Source organism: Aythya ferina (genome assembly GCF_964211825.1).
Source record: "Aythya ferina genome assembly, contig: HAP1_SCAFFOLD_137, whole genome shotgun sequence".
Lineage (NCBI taxonomy): Eukaryota > Metazoa > Chordata > Aves > Anseriformes > Anatidae > Aythya > Aythya ferina.
In genome coordinates, this window is record NW_028181388.1 from 234,518 (window position 1) to 259,762 (window position 25,245).

Here is a 25,245-nt window from a genome sequence, read left to right on the forward strand (position 1 = left end):
GTGTGACAGAACCAAGGAAAAAGAACTACCTTTCTAGCAGACATACCAAAAGAAATCATACAGGCGTGTGAGAGATGCTAATAAAAAGTACTGTGGACAATTCTGGATTCATTTCACAGCCCTGGGCAACCAGCTCTAGGTGTCCCTGCTTGAGCAGGGGAGGGTTGGACCAGGTGACCTCCAGAGGCCCCTTCTAACCTCAACCATTCTGTGATTTGAGAGAAAAAGAAGGCAATTCAGAGCTAAACAAAAAGCTATGAAAGTAGGTTATCGGGAAGTTTTAAAACGATGTGCCTATCATTCATAAGAAACAGTAATTTAATAAAATAGTTTAATTTAATAGAGCAAAACTAAGACAGAGGAGTATGATTGCTGCATACAGCTTTAACAGGGGTTCCTCTAGAGACAGGGGTTTATTTAAGCTCTCAGGCAAGGCCAGCACACGAACAAATATACATAAAGTAGCCATCAGTTCATTCAGCTGGAAATTTAAAAGGCTTCAAGTTCCTGAAAACTCTGGGAGCAGTTTGCAACCAAGGAAGAATTCTAAAATGCAAGTTAGGTCAATTAAAGAAAACAGCTCCATTTGCCTGTAACAGATGATTAAAGCTACATGATACTGGAGATTCTTTGTGAGCTCTCGGGAAAAAAGACATTAACAGGAATCAAAATTCGAGCGAGTGACCAACACAGGAAGCCATGCACTGCCTTTTGTTAAGCTTTCCAAGTAAGTGCGTTCCTGAGCATGACGAGAAATATGATCTAGGAGTTACGGATAAAAAGCTAAACAGCTTAAACTGCCAAGCTGATGCAAAGCACCAGTCTTTTTGCATATTCAGTCCCCCAGGCAGAGCTTTTAGTAACATTTGGAGTAAAAACCCAAGTCCGAAACAGCTGTTTGTAAACAGTGTCTATTCAAAATGCAGAAGGCAATTCAGAAACTGGAGTGGAAGACATGCATTTCAGCATCTCCCCGTTATCCCACATCTTCTGCAGAAGATGCTTCCTCCACTCTTAAAAGATATCTGGAGCACAACCGTATCAGTAAGACATGAAGATATAACCAGAGAGCAAGACCAAATGGTAGTTTAGACCACACTATTCTTTGGAAGGAAGTTATTTCAGTTCAAATAAAAATTACAACTAAGTTACTTCCCTACGTGAAATACTCTACAAAAATGGCAAACTGACGGAGTATTTGCTCTGTCATTTGTACCTCAACATCTTCCCAACATCTTTGGCATCTACGCATCTGCTCCATTTCATCCATTTTTTGTAGCACAACTTCCGCAGTACTAAGATACAAAGTTGACATGTAAGAGCAAAGTTAGGCATGTATGAACAAAATAAAACAGCACGCATAATCAGTAAGAGATTTTAATGTAGTACGCACAAAGCAAAAGTCATTGACACTTAGCCAAGATTTTAGACATTACCAAAAAATTAGGTCAAATCTTTATTTTTGATAGAGATTTAAGAACAAGCTTTTGAGGATTTGCAAACATACGCTGTTTTCAGGTTTATTTTCCCCTCTTACTGAGCACATTTAAAATATATATATATTTAAATGCAGGAGGAAAATAAGAATTCTGACATCCTACTAAGATGTTATAAAAAAATTATGTCAACTTTTAATCCTTCTTAAGTTGCTCTGCACAGTAGCATTAAGTCATTTTTTGTTAACCGAGGAAAGGCTGTTTGTTCTTCTCTACATGGGAATCTAAGTTTCGTGTTGTAGAAAATGATGAAATGCAAGGAAAGCAAATTCTGAAGCAGAAAACAATTTTGGCTTCAGAAACAGAAATAAACCATGGACAGAAATGCAGAATCGCTAGGACTACTTTGCTTTGACTGTATCAAACCATCCTCAGTTTCTTAATCAAGCATTACATTCACTTTTGTGAGTATGGAACAAAAAGTTCATTAAAAATGAAGGCACTTCTGATGCTAAGAAAACTGCCAAATGCGGAAAACTCAACAAATTGAACTCTCAATGCCAGGAGCAGCCATACCTCTTTGCTGTCAAAATACAGAGCAAGTCGAGGCCAACATCATGCCATAGTGCAAAGGCTTGCTAAGAAAGATCATTTTAAGAGGTCTGCAAGAAAAGATGACTTACTTTGTTATAAGTTTGTCAAATAGAATGGACGAGTTAGTAGTAGAGTACCGACTGCGTCCGACTCTACAGCTGCGGCGCAGCTCCAAGTCCCTGTTTTCTCCGTGGACTCGTCTCACAGTTTTTGCACCAGCTCTACTCCTCAATGTTCTGGTGACTGAAACGCAGAAACAAAGTATTTTGAAACAGTGAAGATGGGATTCTCCTTATTTCACCGTTGCTCTTGTAAAATGGAAACAGACAAACAAAAAAGGCACCCTGAAGTGGATTGATTTTTCTTTACATTTCAGATCAGAAGTTGTTGTCACAACCACTGCATTCCACTTACTTATCGCTCTGCACGTTTAAACCGTCTACTTAAAACTGTGACCTGTAGAGAAATTCTTAAAGAGACTGAAAGCTAGCCAGACAAAAAAAAAAGGTGCAACTTTTGTTCCATGCAGGAGGGAAATCTACTCCAGTTATTTCTGTCTTGGAAAAGTGAGAACAATCAACACCTTTCTCTAAGGTGTTTTCACTCCATTCATGTCAAACTGTATCTAACAGTGCTCAAAACAAACACTATTACATTGCAAGCCTCTTCCTAAGAGGTGTATGTTTGATTACTCTGTTTATGCATGCAGCACTTTCATTTCCTGCATTATGATCTAACAGCTCAAGGAGGTAAGAATCGTTTCAAGAGAAACACCCAAACACCACATAACTCAAACTCGTGCTTTTTAGAAAAAAGCCTGCCCATTGTTTACTATACAGCACCCTTTGGCACAGGTTTGTTGCTTGCACTCTCATTAAAAGAGCCAAGAGGACAAGGGGAAGGGAAGAGCTACACCACTGTGCTGGTAGGATCACAGCTAAGGTTTACTTTTGTGGTTGCCAACTATAAAACTAAGTTTGAACTTACCAAGTATCAATTTACTTTGCACAATTAGAACAGTTTGCTTTGTGCCTACGAAGCTGCAATTCACACTGCTCCCTCCCCAAGGAATTCATAAAATCTCCTGTTTGCACCTACCTCTCTTCACAGAAAAGTCACTGAGGAGTGAATTCAGATGACTACAGAAGGCTTTGGGGCCAAATGAAAGCCATGGAGTGACCAAGTGCCATCCTCTTCAGTAACCAGCGTAAATAGGTATCCCGGGGACTTACAGCCACTTACCTGTGTTTTTCTCAACTGCCTACATTAAGAAAGAGGACAGGGGAGAGAAGGGAGGAAAGACTTGTTGTATTAGACCCATCAAGGATGGGAAATTTCACCATGTTTACAAGCCAGTGCTCCATGGTATACAAAGAGAAGCCTGTAGGCCTCACGCAGGATCCACATCCCAAGTCTGTTGCGTACCATATACACGCGGTTCTGTATGTACCCACATTTCCTAGCTTGCTCATGTTGAATTCTCAAAATTATGAGCAATAGCACCCAAGTGGAAAAGATACATGTCCTGGTTTCAGTTAGGACAGAGTTAGTTCTCCTCCTAGTGGCGGGTAGGTTGCTATGTTTTGGCTTAGGAAGTGTGAAAGGATGTTTAGAAGAGTGCTGATAGCACCCCGATGTTTCAGTTGCTGCAGAGCAGTACTTACAACAAGCCAAGGAACTTTCGGTGTCTCACTCTCCTACTAGCGATCAGAATCGGCACACAGCAACAGCTGCGAGGGGACAGACTCAGGATGGCCGACCCCAACTGGCCAAAGAATTCTATGCCTTATGGCAACATGCTGCACCATGGATAGGGCGGGGCAGCCGGGCTGCTAGGGGTTACGCTGGGCACTGGTCAGCGGGTAGTGAGCAACTGCATTGCACATCACTTGTTTTGTACACATTACTATTAGCAGTACTATTATCATCATCATCATCATCATCATTATTTTCCTGTCTTAATAAACTGTCTTTATCTCAACTCGCAGGCTTCACTTTCCCGTTTCCCTCCCCCATCCCAAAGAGGGAGGTGGGAGGGTTGGAGAAGGGCTGTGTGGTTTAACCCGGCCGGCAGCTAAACACCACAACAACACCTCAAAGGGGTTTGGGAAAAAAAAACACGTTTTTTTTAGAAAAGCAGAAGACTTCCACTGAGAAGAGGGATTCTAGTTTTAAGGTACTGGTATGCCATCAGCATGCTCATAGGCCTCTGCTGATTTTAGCCAGAGGTTTATCAGGCCACAACTCACTGCACATGCTTTCTCTCTTGCTTTTCAATCTACAGATCGAACAGAGATTGAACATACAGAAATACAGTACCTTGAAAAGCATCTTCTGTTGACATTTCCCCTCAGTATCGCCATACTTTCTTCAAAGCTGGAGACTGAACACCGCAGGATGCTTTTTCTCATTGATCTTAAACGGTGTCCGTTGAAACATTCAATACTGGTAGAAGAATAATCCTAGGGAAAGAAGGAAATAAGAATATATTTATGCAAACCACGTAGATTCAGATAAAGAAATTCTGCCTCACGCAAGTTTAATTAACCCTCCTGACTTGGTAGTGGGGCAACTAATGGCAGGCAGACACTTAAACGCTGCTGTGCTCAGGAAAAACCTGGGAAAAAAAAAAAAAAAAAAAAGCTTTCAAAACTAAAGCTTCCCTCTCCCCACCATTTTCTTGTGGATAACTTAAGCTTAATATCCTTGGCAAAAAGATATTGCAGCAAAACCTTTCACATAAACTTAGTGTTTCGTGAAAAACAACAACAACAAAAAAACTTTAAATTCAATTGGATTTTTTTTCATAAATTCAATTGGAATTTAAATTCAAAACTTTAAATTCAATTGAATTTAAATTAAAAAAACTAAACTAATTAATTTAAATTAAAAAAATTTAAATTCAATTGACTGTTCAGAGGAACAGTCAAGCTTGACATTATACATCCTAGAATTAAAATCTAGTTTGAGTTTTTCTCCCATCTCCAGACCTTGCGAAAGATGCTGATTAGGAGCTCTGTCAAAAAAAGTGTAAGGCTTGTTATATCAAAGCTTTGAACCCTTCTTACTGCCCTTGACCTTCTTCACATTGCTGCTCCTACAAGGGTGAGTACTATCATTTTTAGTACGGGAGGGAAGCTGTGATATCCTTGAGTGGGGGGTCGTTCTGTTTACAAAATGAAGTTCCAGTAAGAGTACATCAAACGAACCAACTTTCTTTGAACTTTAATTCATCACTATATTGAATGAATGACCTCTGGATTTCTCTCTCCCATTTGGAAGTCAATTTGAAAACAAAATACCTCTGGCATAAAGAGCCAGGCATCAGAGACACCTGTTGCGCCTCAAGAACAGAGAAGGTATGAATGACAAGAGCAGCTGAATAAAATGCAACTTGCCATTAGAAATGGGTGTACTGGCATCTACAGGTGCCGCTGGCATCTCCTCATTTTCATTACTCTCTTCCTCTGGTTTCTCGTCTTCAGTAGCAGGGTTCTGCCGTGGTGACTTGGAGTTGTCGCATGGAGCACACGCTGGAGAGGTGTGACCTTGCAATAAAGAATAGATACCAAAGATCTTTGCCGTGCATTTTCAGTTACAAATGCAGAGACAAGTCTTCAAATCCTTAGCGTTAAAGCATGTACCTCTTTTCTCACGAGATTCTTTAATTTGTTCACAAAGTCGTCCAAACTCTGTATCCATTTCGTTCCTCACCATTGAATATGCAGTGTCTTGCAAAACATAGGCGCTGTGACGATCTGAAATTTTACAGACTTTATCTGAATGTTGTCTACCAACCAATGAAACTGTTTTGATCACAGAAAAAATTGCTTTCTTCATAGGTCGGTTCCAAAAGGTTATCTCAGTGAATATTTTCAGCATAACAACATCGAAGTTAATTAAAACAAAAGCACTAGTTCCTTGGGAACACTTGTATCACAATTCCATACCCAAGTAGCAAAATGATAAAATATTTACAATGTGGTATGAGATGTTCTCTGTGGATGTCCAAAATCATCTAATCCATCCGAAGTCTATTGTCCACACACAGCATTTATCCATCTATACATCTGACAGATATTTTAAACTAGGGCTAAAAAGCACATCCTCACCTGTAGATCTTTGATCCGGGTAGTACTCTGAGGCATTGTTACAGATTAGATCGATGTCCTTCAGATAGTCTCCTGCAGCGAGGTACTGGCGCGAGTCAATTTGAGTCAGAACTGTTGAAAGATCCATCGGCTCTTTAATCCTTGTGGCATAGTCAGGTACCTGCAGATCAAATACAAGCATTCAGAGGTTTTCTTAACCTTGCACACTGTCTACCAAAATTATTCTGAAAACTTTAAATAAACGACTTCCTAAAAACTCTCAACATTTGCGATGCATCAGAAGATGCTGAAATTAACCAGTTTGCTTCTCAAAAATGGAAGGGCTCTTTCAACTGGCATTAGAGCTGCTAGGAGAGGACAACAAGAAGTAGGGAGGTCAGAAGCACGTGCATGGTAGAGAAGAAACACTGAGGGTGGGAGATTTATTTCACTTTGCTGCAGAAAATCACAACAGTGAAAGCTGAGCAAGCCATCCGACATTTTCTTTGTTGTCGACATTGAGGAAAAGGTGCATGAATTGCACCTGTGAAGTACCTATTGCAGGCATCTACTTTAGAATGAGATAACTGGGCCGAGAGGTGCTGATTTCTTCCCTCAGACCAGAAGAGGAGCCTAATGACTAGTTCAGATGAGGACATATGTATTTGTCGAGATTTTTCACAGCTCAAGAACCTAGGAGAAAAGGGGAAGAAAAGCCAGTGGATGCCCACATGAAGAGGACTTTTGCTGATCCGCAGGTATATTCAAGTTACATCTGTCTTTGAAATACACGCCCCTAGTTTAGGCTTATCTAATAAATTAAGGAGAAAAAGGGATCTAAGCAGCCAATTGGAGGAAAAAGAAAACACACTGCACTTATGATTGATTCCTATTGAGGAGTTCCAGATGAAACAGAGAACAGGACCTCAAAACTTATTTTTACAAACTGCTGCTCCTATTCCTGTTCCCACAGGAACTGACAGTCCAAGAAAGGGCTTTAGACTTCATTCAAGTAGTCCTGTAAATACTGTTTGTAATTATAAGGAAAGATCTCTGTGCTTTTCAGTGCTGTGACATGCCTACGTATCAAAGCCTTTTCATGAGCAAACTGTGTTGGCATTTGGACTGGCTTTTTAGAATGAAACCAGGGCTTTCAGCGAATAATCCCATAAGAGACATTTGAGAGTCAGCAAAATGACATATGACAAATTACTGACAGAAAATGACCACCAAAGCAAATCCCAAAGAGCTAGTAACTTTGATAGGAAAGTTTTAGATGTACTTCTTATATCCTCCTCACCTCTTTTCTTTACAGGAGGCTTAGCCACTTCATTTAGAATTAGGTCCTCAAAAAAAGCTGCTCTCTCTGCCCTACCAGACAATTCAATATTGCACACTTCTCCAAATTCCTTATTAAATAATTTTTGGATCTAAAGCAGAAGGAGGAAAGACATTTCAGATTTAAGGCCACAAAAACTCATATTCTATTCCAAAAAGACGAGTACCTTTTCAAATTAAGAATAACCTGAAGAACACAAACTGAAAAAAGTTATCTTCCTGGCCTTAAAAGGCTACATTTTCACAGGCTGGCACGGCAAATTCAAATATCGCCTTTAAGAATCACCTGTAGAATTAAAGCTCGCTGAAGGGATTGTACGCTACACTGATAAAGTAATGGCTTTCACCACATCCAACAGCGCCTCCTTTGTATTTACTTGCCTTGCTGCATCCTTTACTTAGAACCTTTATGGCTATAGAGGGAAGAGAAAGGCTTCAGCAGACAAGTGAGGGCTTTTTGCTGAGTTTTTATTTCTCTACCAAAAGGTGTCTGAAGTAGCTAGTACCTCTACGTCTTCCTCCATGTTCAAGTTCTAGTATTAAAAGGTAGGTAAGGAATTTCACTACTTATTTTAGAAGGAATTTACAACCTGTACAAAAACTTCTGTGGGAACTCAAGCACTTTCAAAGCAGTTGATAATTAACACCTCTAGGTTAGACCCGTTCTCTTCCCCCAATAACTGAGACAAAATAATCAGAATGAGAACAGTGTGGTCCTGTTTTGGGCACCTTCCCTTAATGTAAACTCTCAGAAGTCAATGAAGTCCTGCATGTACTTTTACTACAGTTTATTTAGGAATACAACTAGAATTCAATTCCAAAGTTACTTTAGCAGAAATTGGAACTCAGCTTTCCAGCTTGGAATGCTTTGGCCTATCTGAAGAAAGAAACTGATTTTTTATTTTTTTTAATCAAAGTGTTTCAATTCTCTACTAAATTGCATTATTAGCAGTTTACCCAACATAGCATGGAATGGCAGACTGTCAGAAGAAATCTCTTCAGTAAAGACATCCTCTTGTCATTTCAAGCACTGCATATTCTTGACTGAACCACTTTGTAGCCACCTGAATTATTGTATTAATTTATTATTTGCATGCATGAGAAAGGGGTGAAAGTCACTTGCTTGACTCAGAAAAAACCTTAAGCAGATGCTTTCACAGTATTCTTTTTCTCTAAGCAAATTTTAAGTGATTTGTTAGGGTGCCTGAGTAATAACAGCATGCATTTAACAAAGCACAGCATTTTGATGCTGAAAGCATTCATAAATTACAAGACACTGAAGAAATAGTAAGAAAAGTATTGACAAATACCTCTTCTGGGAGATCTGAGTGACATACATCAGACGTAGCAAGCAGCAAAACTGGCGAAAATGCTGGAATGTTATGTAGTAGAGTTAGAAAAGTAAGTTTCAAAGCAGGTCCAGCATTGTCCCACCATAAATGGATATCTGGGACATAAATTATGCTTGGTGCTGTCTTCTGAGCATTTCGGATCAGCTACTGAAAAGGAAAGCTTGGGTAAGAAAACTAAAACACGTAGAATAACCTGTTAATACATAGCTACATAGCCATTGGACTGCCCCATGAAATGAAACTACATGAACAGAGTGGCAAGCATCCTTTCACATAAGGAATTTCTCTGTGCACCCTTTCAGATTATCAGTATTCGGAGAACTCTAGTCAGAAGATGGGAAGGATATATTCAGGCAGTGGCTAGACACCGTAGCTGTATGGCCACAGCCACAATCATCGCATAACAAAGAAAGGAAATGTCCCTCTTATGGGACACATCAGTATTCAGTCATGTAACATGTCTGTCCTTACTTGTATGGCTCTCAAACGTTTCCACTAAAGGTAAAAATATTTTGAGGTAGTGATGCCAAACAAGAAAATGGATTTCCTGCCTAAACGTAAAAACACCAAATCTGTTCATTTTTTCTAGTTAAAACCACATCAGCGTGCAAATGAAGTGTTTTGTGAATGTTAATGCTTTTATTGCACATACTGCAACAGCACAAGTTGTGTATGTCCGTGCGAAAACAAAATAAACAGAAGCCCCAAACCTTGGTTGCCTTACTAATATAATTTAAAAGAAGGCTACAAAAAGTAGCCGACATGCAGTCTGGTACAGAGCCATCTACTGGGAGCACACAGTCTTAGGAGGCAATGAGAACTACTTTCTGGATCCCAGTGACATGAGCAGCATTTCTTTCCACAAAGAGATGCTTATTAGCAACACCGCCCAGCTTTCTGAGCTGCTAGCAACATCCTCACTGTGAAATTGAGTATGGAAAATGTGGACATGTACAACATTCAGATTGTTTGTGGTTTTGTCTAAAAGAAAAGGGGATTTTCAGACAGAAGCAAACATCCCGGCACATTAAAACAAGGCCACCTCCATTACCAATGAATTTTGCTCACCTTACTTGCAACTCGATTGATCCTTTACATACAGTCAGTGAATCCGATGAGAATAAAAAGGTACGTGTCCGCAGATTTCTTCTGGCAGTGCAACATTTGTAAGCAGAACAGAAAGGTCCAGGGTGTGAACGGGAAACTTCTCCAAAGCGTGCAACACCGTGGGTGCCACGTAAGAAACCTGGTCGTACCCTTCTTTTCCTACTATTAGCGGACGGGGCCGGCATGATGTTGGTTCGCAGAAAGCACTCCTAGAACAAGAGTTAAGAAAACAAGTTTATAAATGAGGTGCTGAATAGACAGACACACAGACGTTCCAAGTATTTTTCCTATAGACTTTCTTTTCCCTCCCCAAATAATCCAAATGGCAGTGGTATATTAAATACATGTAAGATTTCCAGTTAAGTTATTCAGTCATCCCAAATGTTTCCTCTCCTTCCCTTGCGTTTCCTATTCTTTACTAAACCAAGACTGCAAATTAATATCCCTGCAATCTTGCTTTACTACTAGGAAATAAATTTGCTAGGAGCATTTGTTTCCCCACTACAATCAGGCTGTACCTTTGCTGGCTTAAATCAAAGATGCTAGAGACTTAGCCTTGCTCTGAAGCACAGAAAATCTTCTGGACAGCACAGCAATAGAAACTGAGAAAAATAACTGATCCAGCTGCAACAACATGATCTAACTTTCCAACTGTGGGCTTGCATGACTTCCATACTAAAATACCAAAAGATTAACACAACTTGGTGGCTTAACAAATAAAGACACCGTTCAAATTTTTCTCAAGGTGTTTTAACAAGCCATTTCTCAGTTTTCTTTCTGCTACATAATTCACTACTGGTTTAACAATCCTGGAAAACACAAGGGCAAAAGGTGGCAACACAAACCCATAAAGTTGGCGTATTTTTAGCTAAAAGGACAGACAGCACATTTATGTGGTCTTGAGTCTTTCAAAGAATGCCATGGATTAAGTCAACGTGTTCTGGTAGTCTACGGATCACTTTGGCTTAGGAAGAGAAGCCTGGGCTTTTCAATTTAGTCATTCAGAGCAACTTCATTACAACTTTAGTCCCTTCACCCTTTCTTCTTGTGAATACCAAGCACCTCTTCAACACACAAACTTGATGTTACCCCTTCGTCTACCACCCCTCGCACTTTGAACAGCTGGAACTGTTTAAAAGACTCAGCAGACCTGAGAATTTAAACGTAACAGGGATCTATCTTTCTTTACCTGCTGAAACAGAGGCGTTTTTTCTCTGGTCCGTCAGGCATTCCATCTTTTAATTCATCTCCAGAAACCAAGGATGCATCGTCATCACTGTCGAACATATCATCTTGTAAAATACGATTGAAATGCTCTGAAAGGCAAAAGAGGTTTGTTAACTTTCCTGAATAGCCTTTGTCTCTTTCTCTTACATTAATACAGCTTCTAAATAAGTGCCAAAACCCTTTCTTCATTTGAGAGCACACACTGAAAGCTATTTCCTAGAGTTCATCCCACCACAGATTTAAGGAGATGGCACAAGGCCCTACAAAGCTGTACTAAGTCCCACTGATGTGGTATCACTGATGTGATAAGGTATGCTACTCTTGGTGATTTTTTTCTCCCCCTTGGAATAAAGGAGATTACGAACAATTTCTGCAGTTACTAAATAACTAAAAAAAAAACAAAAAAAAAACAAGACCATTTCTTTCTGGAGGAGGTTCCCACAATGAAAGCACGGTGATAAAGGATGTGATGGTCACAGAATTCCATTCGTCTAGTAAGTATCAATGCTAATTGATCTCACGTGCACATGTATAGTATGATCCACAAACATTTAAATTAGGAGACTGGTTAAAAATGATGATAGCTAAAACAATATTTAGCTTAGACCAGTTATACTTGTATCCTGGTCCTGACATTCTTCAGAAAGGAATTAGAAACATTGACCTAGAAATGCTTCCCCTCCAAAGATCTGAGTTTTGATTTTTGAAAGAAAAATAGGTGCCTTATACTTCAAACCTCAAGTCAACCTCTACAAATGCTAATTATCTTAGCTGCCATCAGAAGCAGGATGCTTCAGTAGAGAACGCATCGTCCTTTACTGTGTATTGAGTCATTCAGAGCTTCCATTTGGCATTTCAGTTTCGAATCCACAATAAAACCTATGCATTATATTCCAGACATGCCCAAAAGAAAGACATGCACATGCAAAAAATAAAATTCTACCATCATTATGTCTGAAAGGTTTAAGTTGATTGCACAAACCACAAGTTTTTGCTTTAGAGGAATTATAAAGAAGTGGATGCTGTGGTTATATCTTGCTGTCGGTCCTCCTTTAGCGCAAGCTGTGCATACGGGAAGATCTTCTGCACAACTTGTAAAATATTCTCTACTGATCTTTTAAAAAGTGCCATGAAAATGGGTGATAGTGCTTGTCCGGGTGAAGCCAAGATCCTGTTTGATGCCGGAACAACCTTCTTCCTAGTGGTCATTCAAAACTGGGAAAAAAATAGTCTACCAAGTCGGCTTTTTTTGATTTGGTAATAAATCTGCAGACTGTTAAGTCATCAAGCACTTCAAGACTGTTTGAAATAATCTCTACATTAATATAAAAGGAATTCCTCAAACACACTGCGGCCGCTTACCTTTAATATACTCGTTGGATGCCATGGAGCTGTATTTCTTGCTTTCGCCTGCGCTGGAAGGCTTCCTTTCCTTGTAAGGTTGTTTACTGCCCTCGCTTCTGCATTGCTCACATGAAGAGCCATCTGGAGGATGGGATTCTTCCTTCTTCTCCCACATTATCTTCTGGAAACAATGATCTAAGTGTTCCAAGGAGCCTTTCGCTTTCCTGGTGTTTCTCCTTTTTCTTCTTCTCCTTTTTCTTCTTCTTTTACGCTTGCGATTGGCATTGTCAAAGTGGAGCGCACAGAAACACAAATCGTGAAGTCTGAAAGAAACATGCAAGTTAAAAAGAGAAAAAAAAGATGTGGCACTTGTTGCCTATATGAAACTTGATTTATTTTACCACAGGTGATGATTTGCAGCATGTCAGCTATTTTGTGGTGCTATGTGCACACGCAACTTACTTTAGATGCAGCAAACTTAAGCCCTCAGATTGAAGGACCATAGGTCCTGGTTTGTACACAGATCATTAACAATGGCTAGCTCTGGAATAGGTGCAAGCAGAAAAAAACTTTTAACCTAATCCAGAATGGTGTACGGATGTGATTCGAATTATGTGGTCCAAAGCTCTGACACAATTCAACAATAGCTTTCATGTCTTCACTGATCAACCTAACAACATGATCCACAGTCAGCTGATGCTATCTAAATAACTTAGAAACTACCAGAAAAAAAAAAAAAAAAAAAGAAAAGAAAAGAAAAAAAGAGAAGAAAAAAAAGGAGAAAAAAAAAAAAAAAAGAAGACATGAGAAGCACCCAGAAAAGAATTAGGATAAAAAATGCGGAGTATGCTGGAATCCTTGCTTACTTGGAATCCTTCTCTCCATGTTTATCTTTAGACTTCTTTTTCTTCTAGAACTTGTGATATTTTTGCATTTTTTTCACCAACTAAAAGCTCCTTTTCTATCTTTCTGTCTTTCTATTTCACTTTCACTACCTTCTGCACGGGTATATTTTCTTTTTCTGTTTCCTTCTGTTTCATTTTTCTGGCGACAGTTCTCCAAATGAGCTGACACAGGTGGAAGCGCATGTCTTTCACGAGAATGTCTTCCGGAATGTTGCTGAAGTACTGAGCAATGATGCAAGTCTGCTCGGGGTGTGCTAAAGCGACGTACATCTTCCTCTCTCAAGAGGGAACCGTGAGGCCATCCGCTTTTGTAATGATAACGCTTATGTGACCTGCTGTAGTTAAGTTGCAGTCGATTTGTCAAGGGCTGCATCGCCGTGAGAGAATTTTCTCTCTCTACTGTCTCCTGTCGCATGAGGTGAATAGTAATCGTTCTAATAGCTACATCTTTCCCATCTCCGTGCTTCATCTCGATAGTATCTTTCTCTGCTCCAACTTCTTTCCCCTTTGGATCGGTAATATCTATTGCTACCTTGTTCTGATCTTCCTCCACTGCCAGATCTGTACTTTGAATATTTGACTGCTCGTCTGCCATTCTCAGGGCTGTTTCTTTCAGCAGGGAAAGCTCTGCACCTGCTTCCCTCCCAGTACTCCTGCTTGTGACGCTTTTGCTCAACAACTTCCATGCTCTGAGAGCACCTCCTCTTGCTGGAAGGACCTGCTTTTTGACTCTCCTTCTCTTCAGTAGGAGCACGTTCCCTCTTGCTTTGGTAACGCCCTTTGTCAGTGTTTTTAGTCTTGTCCTTTGTATCTTGGCATCTCTCTGTAATAGCTGAGGAGGAAAGGTTTTTAGAGCTACATTCAGTGTCAGACTTGAGAGAGGAAGTTTGCCGCAATTTCTCACCAGGCTCACAAGACTCTTTGCCGGACAAAACGTTTTCTTTTGAAATGAGGTCACGTTCTTTTGATCGTCTTGGTTTCTCCTTCTCTCCACCGTCATCACATTGGTACTGTGCGAGGTATTCATCATTCCCAGCAGATTTCGGAGGGTCCGCGACACTGCACAAAATAAGATCACATTTCTCACTTCTGCTGAAGGACGTGAATATTAAGAGGAAAACCTTCCAAAGTCAAACAAACAAAAACCTCCGGACTACAGAACACTCGCAAAGATATGCCATTTAGAAACCTCTCCGGTGATTAGGACACCTTCTCCAGCTCCCAGAGAAAGTGTTTTTTCCCCTCTTGCTTCTGAAGCCATTGAACTAAAAAAGCAAACGCATCTCTCTCCCTCCACATGCTGCTCTGAATAAGAGCCAGAATATTCAAAACCACCCTATTTGTTCTCCCCACAGAGCTGAAAAAAACACCAGTTGAAACAGAGTTTTCTACCTCTCTCCCAAGAATTTACATTCACATACCCTATGACTGAAAAAATACAAGGCGGGACTGAGGAGGAACAGCCAGTGCTGGAAATGAAAAAAAGCAGCCCGTTTCTTCAGTCTTAAGCCTATGCTACTAGGAAAAAAACAAAACAAAACAAGAGGAGAGGAAAACAACAGCGGGAAATTTACCTATTCTCCACATGTTCAATTGCAAAGCCTCCTCTGGAGGATCAACAGCTGTGAATTCAGCGTGCTTAGGAGAAATCAGATCTACATCTGAACCACAACTCTTTCAGTAGTATCACTAACTTATGTGTTGCCTTCAGGGGGCAGTGGCGACCCGGTTCAGGAACGGCACGGCGACCAACCCCAGGCCGCTCGGTCCCTCGGCTCACACACACCAATGTCCCTGGCACTCGGTTACAAAGGGCAGACAGACCAAGAAGCACTTGCTCTTCTTCCAGTGTGGTGGGAGAAGTAGTGAAAACGATGCGGCACTTCATGGAAAGGTTTAACGTGGACCTGTTCACTGTTACACAGGCCTTTCTGAAAAACACTGGTGAAGTGGAGACTACATCATACTTTCTGCAGACAGAGCAGCGTTTGGATGGATCCCCTGTATGGAGCAGAGAGGACGATTTAGAATTGCAAAAGGATGATGAGCATGTTAGAAGTAAATTGATAGCAAAATTTGGAGCTGAAAATGTAGCAAAGTGAGTAGCATTTAGGAAAAGTTAGTAAAGTAGATGGAAATGACTGTTCTGTTACAGTGGCAAGAACTTAATAAAAGAAAGGTCATTTCAGAAATGCAGATGTGATGGAGAATGTTATATTGTTCTGTAATATGGTGGATGGCAATTGGCGTTTATTGTCGAGTCAGATGGGGTTCTATACCCGAGGCCCATAGCGCCACTTCCGCTTGCTTACATCACAGCCCACACACTACTGTCCATCAAGGGAGGGGCTCCACCTTTCCGTACAGCACGACATCTAACTACCCACACACCTAAATAGAGGACCAAGCAGCACCTTGAGAGACCCAAGCCTCATGGAGGTGCCTGCATATTCAAGGGAGGTGTTTGTGTGGCCTGGGGAGATTCTCTGGTGCTCTGACATACTGCTTGCGTGCCCCAGGGATACATTATCTAATGCCCAAGGGAGGAGCCTTGGGGCTTTTGGAAGGTGTAGGGATGACCTGGATTGATGCCTGATTGCTCTGGGGAGATGCTGGGATGTCCAGAAAGATGCTTGGGTGACCAGGGAGATGCTTGGGTGCCAGATGGAAAATGCTGATGTGCCTTCAGATGATGCCTGGCAGGATCTTGTGCATCCCACAGAAGATCTTGGGTGCCAAAGGAGGTGCTTCCCATCTCCAGTGAGAGGTTTGTGTGCCCCGGGTGGTGTTTTGGAACCCTGGGGAGACGCGTGGGTTCTCCACTCAGATATAGACATGTGGTGGGAAGATTTCTGTGTGCTCCGGTGAGGTGCTTGGTTGTTCCAGGGAGGTGCATCTGTGCTGCAGGGACATGCTTCGGTGACAGGGGCACAACTCTGTGTGATTAGGGGATAACTTTGTGTGCCCCAGGGAGGCTTTTCTTGTGCCCCAGGGGTATGCTTGTATGCCCTAGGGAGTTGCTTGTGTGCCCTGAGAATATCCTTGGGCTCTCTAGGAAGATGCTATATTCCTCTGGGGTCACTTGGGTGCCCCAGAAGATTCTTCAGTGTTGCGAAGCACGGACGAAAGCACGACAGACACCAGCAGAGTCAGATCATGCTTCACCATTTTGTTGCCCGAATAGCCCAACTTTTATAGTGAATTTTACAGGGGTGGACAGTGTTTCACACAAGATTATTGGTCAAAAGCACTCAGACAAACCGTTAAGAAAATAACACCACCTGCAAGAAGAGAACCCCCCTTTTGATTAGAAGTTAGGAAAACAACCCCCTTTGTGCTTAACGGCCACGTAGACCTAGTCCTTGAGGCCAGCTGCTGATAACAATATTATCTGAGTTCCTTAATTGGGTGATGTGGGAGTCATTGCAGTGGGAGCTTCTCATAGTTACTCTGGCAGCTTGGTTTGCTCAGCTACAGCAGGCCCTGAGATTTCTAAGGCCTACCCCTGGTTGCTTAAAGCAAGCTTAGATCGAACAATTATGCCAATTCCCAACAATTCCCTTGTTTTCTTTTTGTACAAGCAGTACTTGGTTTTACAGCAGATGTCAAATACATAACATAACACAACTATATAACTTAATCCTAATAACACTACAATTACTGTAAGCACTTAATGGTAACACAATCTAATAGTAACACACTTAAACCTAATCACTTGATGGTGATCAAAGGCTGTTCTTGACAGTCCTTGAGGTGTCACAGCCCACGTCATTGTCAGAATGATTATCAGGAACCTCTTCATGGTCATCTTCAGCGTGTGCAGATTCTAAAACTGCTTCAGTCCACTTTGCAGTGATCCACTGGGTACCTGTTCCCGGCACCACTTCAAAATCCCTATAACATTTTGCAAGTAACCCTTTAACCACATTTATCACAATACTACGTGTAATGATGATTGACACCACAATGAACAGAATCCTTAATCCCCCTTTGACTAATCCCAGTAACCATCTATGCATTGTTTCAAACAAATCAGTGAACCATTGATTGAAAGGATTGATACCATATTGACTCTTTCTCATGTGCTCTTTCAGGAAAGTAATGAATTTGTGAGTTGAAAAGGTCTAAACAGTACATTCCCTTAAATTTCTCCAAGTGGCTACTTCAAACAATGACTCCGTACTAGTGAAACTTGATTTTGCTCAACCGATCACAACTAGCCCTGCCCCAATTGACTCCCCGTTTTTCTAACAGCGCTGTAATAAATCCATTTCTTCTGATTTTTGCCGGCACCAATTTCCTATGCTTTTAGCCTGCCCTATGGTTATATCCCGGGATCCTGCACTGTGGCAACAATAACCTGTACTAAGGCTATATTCCGGAATCCTGCACTATGGCAACAATAACCTGAATTATGGCTATATTCCGGAATCCTGCACTATGGCAATGATAACCTGTACTAGGGCCATATTCCGGAATCCTGCACTATGGCAATAACCTGCACTAAGGCAATAACCTGCACTGTGGCAAACCTGCACTATGGCAATAACCTGCACTATGGCAAACCTACACTAAGGCAATAACCTGCACTGTGGCAAAAGCGCGCTCTCACTCACACAGTACACAGCACAATCACACATACAGAGCACAATCGCACACCCAGAGGCCTCTGGCACATCTCACTCTCAATCATACCACAAGAACATAATTTAGAATGATAAGCAAACAAACAAGTGTCGTCTCTCATTGTGTTCCTCATGAAATGACTTGCAACACTTTGTTTTAAAACCTTACCCTTACACAAATACTTTCAACACAAAATACCTGGACATTTAAGAATAACACATACAATTATTAACACTCCAGTTAGTATCCCTCCAGCAGCTGAAAACATACTGTTTGTCTGCAGTTTCAGGAGATCTTTGTCTGCTCCTGCGGTGAGCGGCTGAGAGTGGAGTCCCCTCCGAACAAAACGCTCAGGGTGCACCTAGGGGCGTCCACACCACAGCCGATCCCCGCAGCCAAGCAGTTGTTACGTGCGGCCGCAGATGCCACTCCAGGCACTAAAATTGCCAATGCCGCTCTAGCTGCAACCCCACACAATTCAACATTATCATTGCAATCCGGTGCAAGCAATGCCCATTTATGTCTGGTGATCTCACACAACTGTAACAAGCTAGGAGCAAATACAATGAGTTTATCTAAGTAACATGGACATCTGGTAGCATTTGCAGCAATACCTTGCCAGCCCCTATCCCCACAAATCAGAAAAACATCAGGAGGTAAGGCCAAAGCTGTACAATTGTTCCAAACACTGTAGTTGTGACCCCTTGTCTCCATGCTATAAACCCCTAAACCCTGCTTAGCAGCGTCATTGTAATCACAGGTGTTATTTGTATTTCTATACCCGTATGGCCCTTTCCAGGTTCCTGGAGCAGAATTCATCTGATAGCCACGGCTACATTCACATTCGTAGCCACCTTTCAGGTTGATACAGATTTGACTACAGATACCAGGGTTTTGACATTCATCAATATCTCCACAGTTTCTCTTGTCTACAAACTCAAACCCAGCCGGACAGTCACATTCATTTATGATGCATTCCTTCAGGGGCTCATCACCCCAGTCCTTGCAGTCTCTCTGCTGGTTACACACTTTATTGATATCTATGCATTCTCCACTTCTGCACTTGAATTTGCCAGGTCCAGAGCACTGAATAACATTGTTACAGTTTGCTTCATCAGTGCCATCCAGACAGTCTCTCACACCACTGCACTGCCTACTCCCATGGACACAGTTCCCATCTTCACATCTGAACTGGTCTGGCCTGCAGGTCTGAGAAGGGCAGTTAATTTCATCACTTCTATCCTTGCAATCAGGATCTCTGTCACAGTCTTTTTCACCATCACATTTCCAGGACACTGGGATACACTGGGTTGACTGAGGACCACAGCTGATTTCATTTACCCAGCATGCTCTCATATGACACAGCTCAGAACTTTCGTCAGACCTATCTTCACAGTCCAGATCCCTATCACACTGCCATCTGTTTGGCACACACTGACCGCTGTTGCACACAAAGTCAGATTCAGCACACATCTTCACACAAGCACTCTCATCACTGCCATCTGAGCAGTCTTCACATTTTGTTCTAGCACTGTCGGCGGCAGTGCACAGGCAGGTGAGGGCAAGCAGCAGGCAAAGCGCCCCACAGCGCGGCAGTGCCCGCCGCTGCCCTGCACCTGTGTCACTTATACTATTCCTATTACCCGTGCTGTTAGTGTCAGTGGCATCCTCCTGGTACCGTTTCTGTCTTTGTCGCCCCTTACTCTCCCCCTTTTCTTTTTGCCACTGACCATTCACCACAAATGGATGAGACACATGATTACTAGTTAGGAAAGAGAGTGTAACGTCTGCTATACGGCTGCAGGCCGTGCCAGCTGCAACCCTAGCAGCTGTTTGTGAACAAGCCTGCCAGTGGTCATTTGGCGGTGTAATCTGCGTCTCTGCACTCCTGCCCTGCAATAGAGCTAAATCGTCATTAATAGTCTGTAGAATGTGGCAACCCCATGGAATGTTATCCAGAAACATAGTTATAACACTGATCTGGGGACAAATAGTCTTTTTTGCATTGCAAGATAAACCTCTTATAAAAGGAATGCTAGAGCGAAACAGCACAGCCGCTGCTGCCGCTGCCTCCATGGTTCCGTCAGACAGGCTGCAGGGTCCTGATGTCCGTCCCTCTGCTCTGTGCCGACTCGCCACACGGTGAGGGTCGGCTGCCGTTGTCCACTGACGCCTCTGGTCTCCCGTAGCAACTCGATCTCGGATGTCCCGCATCGCACCGCGATTACTTCAATGTCCCGCGTTTTTCGCGGCTCCTTTTCCCGCGTCCCTGTGCGGTTCCGCTTCCCGCGTCTCTCACCGTGAGTCCCCGTGTCTCACCGTGAGTCCTGTGTACAGCGTTTGCGGCTCGGTGTCTGGCTACGGCGCCAGTCCGATGTCCGCTCCGATGTCCACTCCGATGTTCCGGCGGCGCTCCGATGTCCCGCGCCGCTCCGATGTCTCAGTGTCGGGCTCAGGCTCAGCGCTGTGATGTCGCAGCGCCGCTGGCCCCGGCGCCGCGCCTACCCCTGGTTGCTTAAAGCAAGCTTAGATCGAACAATTATGCCAATTCCCAACACTTCAGTACTGAAGAGAGCAGTTTGTGTGCTCCAGAGAGGTGCTGGAGTGCAACTGGTTTGTTCTTGTGTGACTGGGAGGTGCTTTGGGCTGTGGGAAAATTCTTGGTTACCCTCAGCAGCTCCATGGGTCCTCCAGGAAGGTGCTTGGATTCCCCAGGGTAATGCTGGTGCACCCAGGAAGGTGTTTGGCTGACCCAGGGCGATGGATGTGTTACTTGAGAGACGTGCTTCATTGCTGCAGGGAGATTCCTGGGGGCTTTAAAGATATTCTTGGATGACCTATGCAGATGCTTTTTCAGTGCTCCAGAGAGATGTTAGAGTGCAGTGGGGAGGTGCATGGGTCCTCCTGGAAGATGGCTGTGTTCCCTGGGGAGAAGATTGGCACCTCAGGGAAATGCTTGTGTTCCCGTGGAAATGCCTTGGAACTCCAGGGAGATGCTTGGATGCCTTGGGGACATCCTTGAGTTGAAATCTTGAGAAGTGATGGAGTTCTCAGGGGACACCCTATGATTCCCTGGGGAGTTGCTTGGTTGTCCAAGCAGAAACCTCTTTTCTCCAGGCAAGTTCTTGAATGTCCCGGGGAGATGCTTGTGTGCCCCAGGGAGATGCCTCACTGCCCTCTGGAGATACGTGCTGGCACCACTGAGTGCTGGGCAGAGATGCTTGTTTCCACTGGGAGTATAATGAAGTTCCTCAGAGAGCTGCTACGATGGGAATGGTAATGGTTGGCTCCTGCAATGGCATGATTTTGTTCCTGCTGGGCATGTTTTTGTGTCCAAGAGAGGTGCTTGGTTATACCAAGGAGATGCCTGGCAAACAAAGCATTGCCCTGGTTCACACCAACATCTCCCTTAGGCAAACAAGCACATCCCAAGGGTACGCAGGCTTCTCCCTGGAGCACCCAAGAATCTCCCCAGACAACTCAAGAATCTCCCCAGACCACCAACCTATCTTACAAGGAGGACCCAAACACCTATCAAAAGCGGAAGATACTTTCCAAGGAGCATTCAGGCACCTCCCTGGAGAAGCCGAGTACCTCCTTGGGAAAGCAAAAAATCTCCCCTGGGAATACAAGCATCTTCTCGGAGAACCCTCTATAGCATCCAGGTATCTCCCAGGAGCACTCAAGCACCTCCCTAGGGCTGAACAACATCAACGTCTGTAGCCAAGAATCTCCAAAGAGCATCTTCCTGGAGGAGACATCTCAGTGGAGCACCAATGCATCTCCCCAGGACACCCAGGAACCTGCCCGGGGCATTCAAGAACCTCCCTGGAGCACCCTACTGTCCACCAAGCCACCCTGGTGTCTCCTGGAGCATGCAAACATCTCTGTGCAGCACCCAGGCATCTCTCCCAGGCATACTAACACCTCCTTGGGCATTTCCCTGGGCTACACAAGCACCTCCCTGGGATCACCCAAACATTTCCTCAGGGCACCCAAACACCTCCCTGGAACACCCAAGCCTCTCCTTTGAATTATCCAAACATAGAATCATAGAATCATAGAATATCCTGAGTTGGAAGGGACCCTTAAGGATCATCAAGTCCAACTCTTGACACCGCACAGGTCTACCCAAAAGTTCAGACCATGTGACTAAGTGCACAGTCCAATCTCTTCTTAAATTCAGACAGGCTCGGTGCAGTGACCACTTCCCTGGGGAGCGTGTTCCAGTGTGCAACCACCCTCTCTGTGAAGAACCCCCTCCTGATGTCAAGCCTAAACTTCCCCTGCCTCAGCTTAACCCCGTTCCCGTGGGTCCTGTCACTGGTGTTATTGGAGAAAAGGTCTCCTGCCTCTCGACACCCCTTTACGAGGAAGTTGTAGACTGTGATGAGGTCTCCCCTCAGCCTCCTCTTCTCCAGGCTGAACAGGCCCAGTGACCTCAGCCGTTCTTCGTACGTCTTCCCCTCCAGGCCTTTCACCATCTTCGTAGCCCTCCTCTGGACACTCTCCAACAGTTTCATGTCCTTTCTATACTGTGGTGCCCAGAACTGCACACAGTACTCGAGGTGAGGCTGCACCAGCGCAGAGTAGAGCAGGACAATCACCTCCCTTGACCTACTAGCGATGCCGTGCTTGATGCACCCCAGGACACGGTTGGCCCTCCTGGCTGCCAGGGCACACTGCTGGCTCATATTCAACTTGCTGTCTACCACGACCCCCAGATCCCTCTCTTCTAGGCTGCTCTCCAGCGTCTCATCGCCCAGTCTGTACGTGCAGCCAGGGTTTCCCCGTCCCAAGTGCAGGACCTGGCACTTCTTCCCAGGGAAGCCAAGCACCTCCCTGGAGATATTAATCAATGTCCACGTGGCACCCAAGCATCCTCCCTGGTCACCCAAGCATCTTCCTGGACATCCCAGAATCTCCCTGGGGCAAACAGGCATCAATCCAGGTCATCCCTACACCTTCCTAAAGCTCCAAATCTCCTCCCTTGGGCATCAAAATATGTGTCCCTGGGGCACATAAGCAGAATCCTGGTGCACCAAAGATCTCCGCAGGAAACCCAAACACCTCTCCAGAATACAAATACCTCCATGAGGCACCCAAGCATCTCCCCAGGGGACCATAACATCCACCTGGAGGACCAACAGTCCTCCCCACAGCACTCCAGCATCTCACTGCAGCACCAAAGCATCTCCCCTGGAACCCAAGCACCTCCTGAAGCACACAGACATCTCTCCAGGTCTGCTTAGTGTCAGGCTGAGTCACCAAGCTTCCCCCTGGAATGCGCAAGTCCTCCTTGGAGAAACCAAGCATGGCCTTGGGGCACAGAAGCACCTCCCTGGATCAGCCCCACAGAGCCTTGAAGTAGGCAAGAATCTCTCTGGGCACACCAGGGTATTCCCAGGGCATGCAAGCACCTCCCAGTGCTCTGTGGAGGTGCTGGAGTGCTCTGGGAGATGCCTGAGTGTGGAGGAATGGTTAAGTGAAGTAGGCCATGTGAACATTGAACAGCTAGGAGGCCGCGAGCTAACAAAGTATCGAACACAGCTCAAATGAGCCTGAGAAAGTACGTAAGTAAGCCTGAGAAAATACGTAAACGCGCCTGGGAAAGTACGTAAAATCTGGGAGGTTTCAGGGAGGTTTCAGGGAGGTTTCAGGGAGGTTTCAGGTACAAGAACATGATATCTGTTGGTGGTCTGGGAAAGTACTAACTGTGTTATTTCGGTGGGAAACTAGCTGATAGAATAGAGAAATGCACTAACCAATCATGAGCTTAGCTTTTGCAATATGTATGAGCTAATTATATTGAATTAGATAAAAGACGACTGAGCTATCCAATAAATCGAAGTTCACTGATCACTCATATTGAGCGTCTGTGTCTTCCTTCCGTCGACAACAAATGTCCTCGCAACAAATGGCGCCCGAACAGGGACCTGCTATACGGGGACAGGGACTTCGCTGGAGTTGAACCTGCACTGGAATTGAACCTGCGAGCCACGGTTGGACGGAATACGAGAACCGGTCCTGCAACGTAGCTCAGGAGGTGAAAAGGATTACAAATTGCTGAATCTCCGCACCCGAGGCCTGAAAGGTGAATGGACAAGAAACCTGCAATCCCCGCACCCGCAGCTCGGAAAGGGAGTCCTCGCACCCGGGATGAGCCTATAGAGGGTCCCGCCGGAAAGCGTCGCCAAGGTCTTTGCAAAGGCTGCAACGGTACCGACGTATATAAAGGTATGGAGAGACAAGCGGCGTATGATTTGCTCAAATGCTTTTTAGAAAAGCGGGGCACACAGGATGTATGTTGTAAAAAGGAATTGCCAAAGTTATTAGCTTATGGGGTAGTTAAGGGTTGTTTTTTAAATCCTGATACTGTGTTTGAACATGCAGAGTGGAGGAAGTTTGGGGACAAACTATTTGATGAGGTAATTAGTGATAACAAGATAGCGAAAAAAATGATGAAGCCATGGAGGGCAGTAACTAATGCATTAGCAACACATCAAGCTGAACAAAAAATAGCTGCTGCTGCAACAGAACGATTAGGATCATCCAGTCAGAAGGGGGGGGCTTCTGCTTCTTCCTCTACTCAGCAAAGAGCTGAGGAACAAGCTTACCCCTCTCCACCATCATATAGAACAGTTATAATTCCACAAGGGACTTCGGTACCCATATCAGGGGAAGAAGAACCTTCACAGCCACAGCCACCGACAGCCCCGCCCGCACCCCCGCCCGCACAATCAGAGAATAGAGAAAGGGTGGGTGAGGAATCAGGTACAAATCCATTTTCAACAAGTCCATTTAAAATCAATGTACAGGACAGGGAGGAGACATGGAAAAAAATAGCGCATGAAGCAATGAAGGAAGGGAATCTTGAAGTAGCAGCACAAATTACAACAGCCTACCCGGTGGTGTACTCACCTCCAGATGCACAGGGAAATGTACAGGCTCAGTTGACTAATTTGGATTGGAAATTATTAACACAATTACGATCTACAGTAAATGAGTCTGGATTAAAAGGAGAACCTACTCGTCAAATGTTAGATTATATTTGGGGGACAAATATTTTGCTCCCAGGAGATATTCGTAGCATAATGAAACTAATCTTAACACAGCATCAACAACTTTTGTTTAATGCATATTGGCACGGTATCTGTCAAGAAGAGGTAGCGATAATACGAGCGCCTGGGGATCCCTTGTATGGTGTTACATTAGACGAATTACT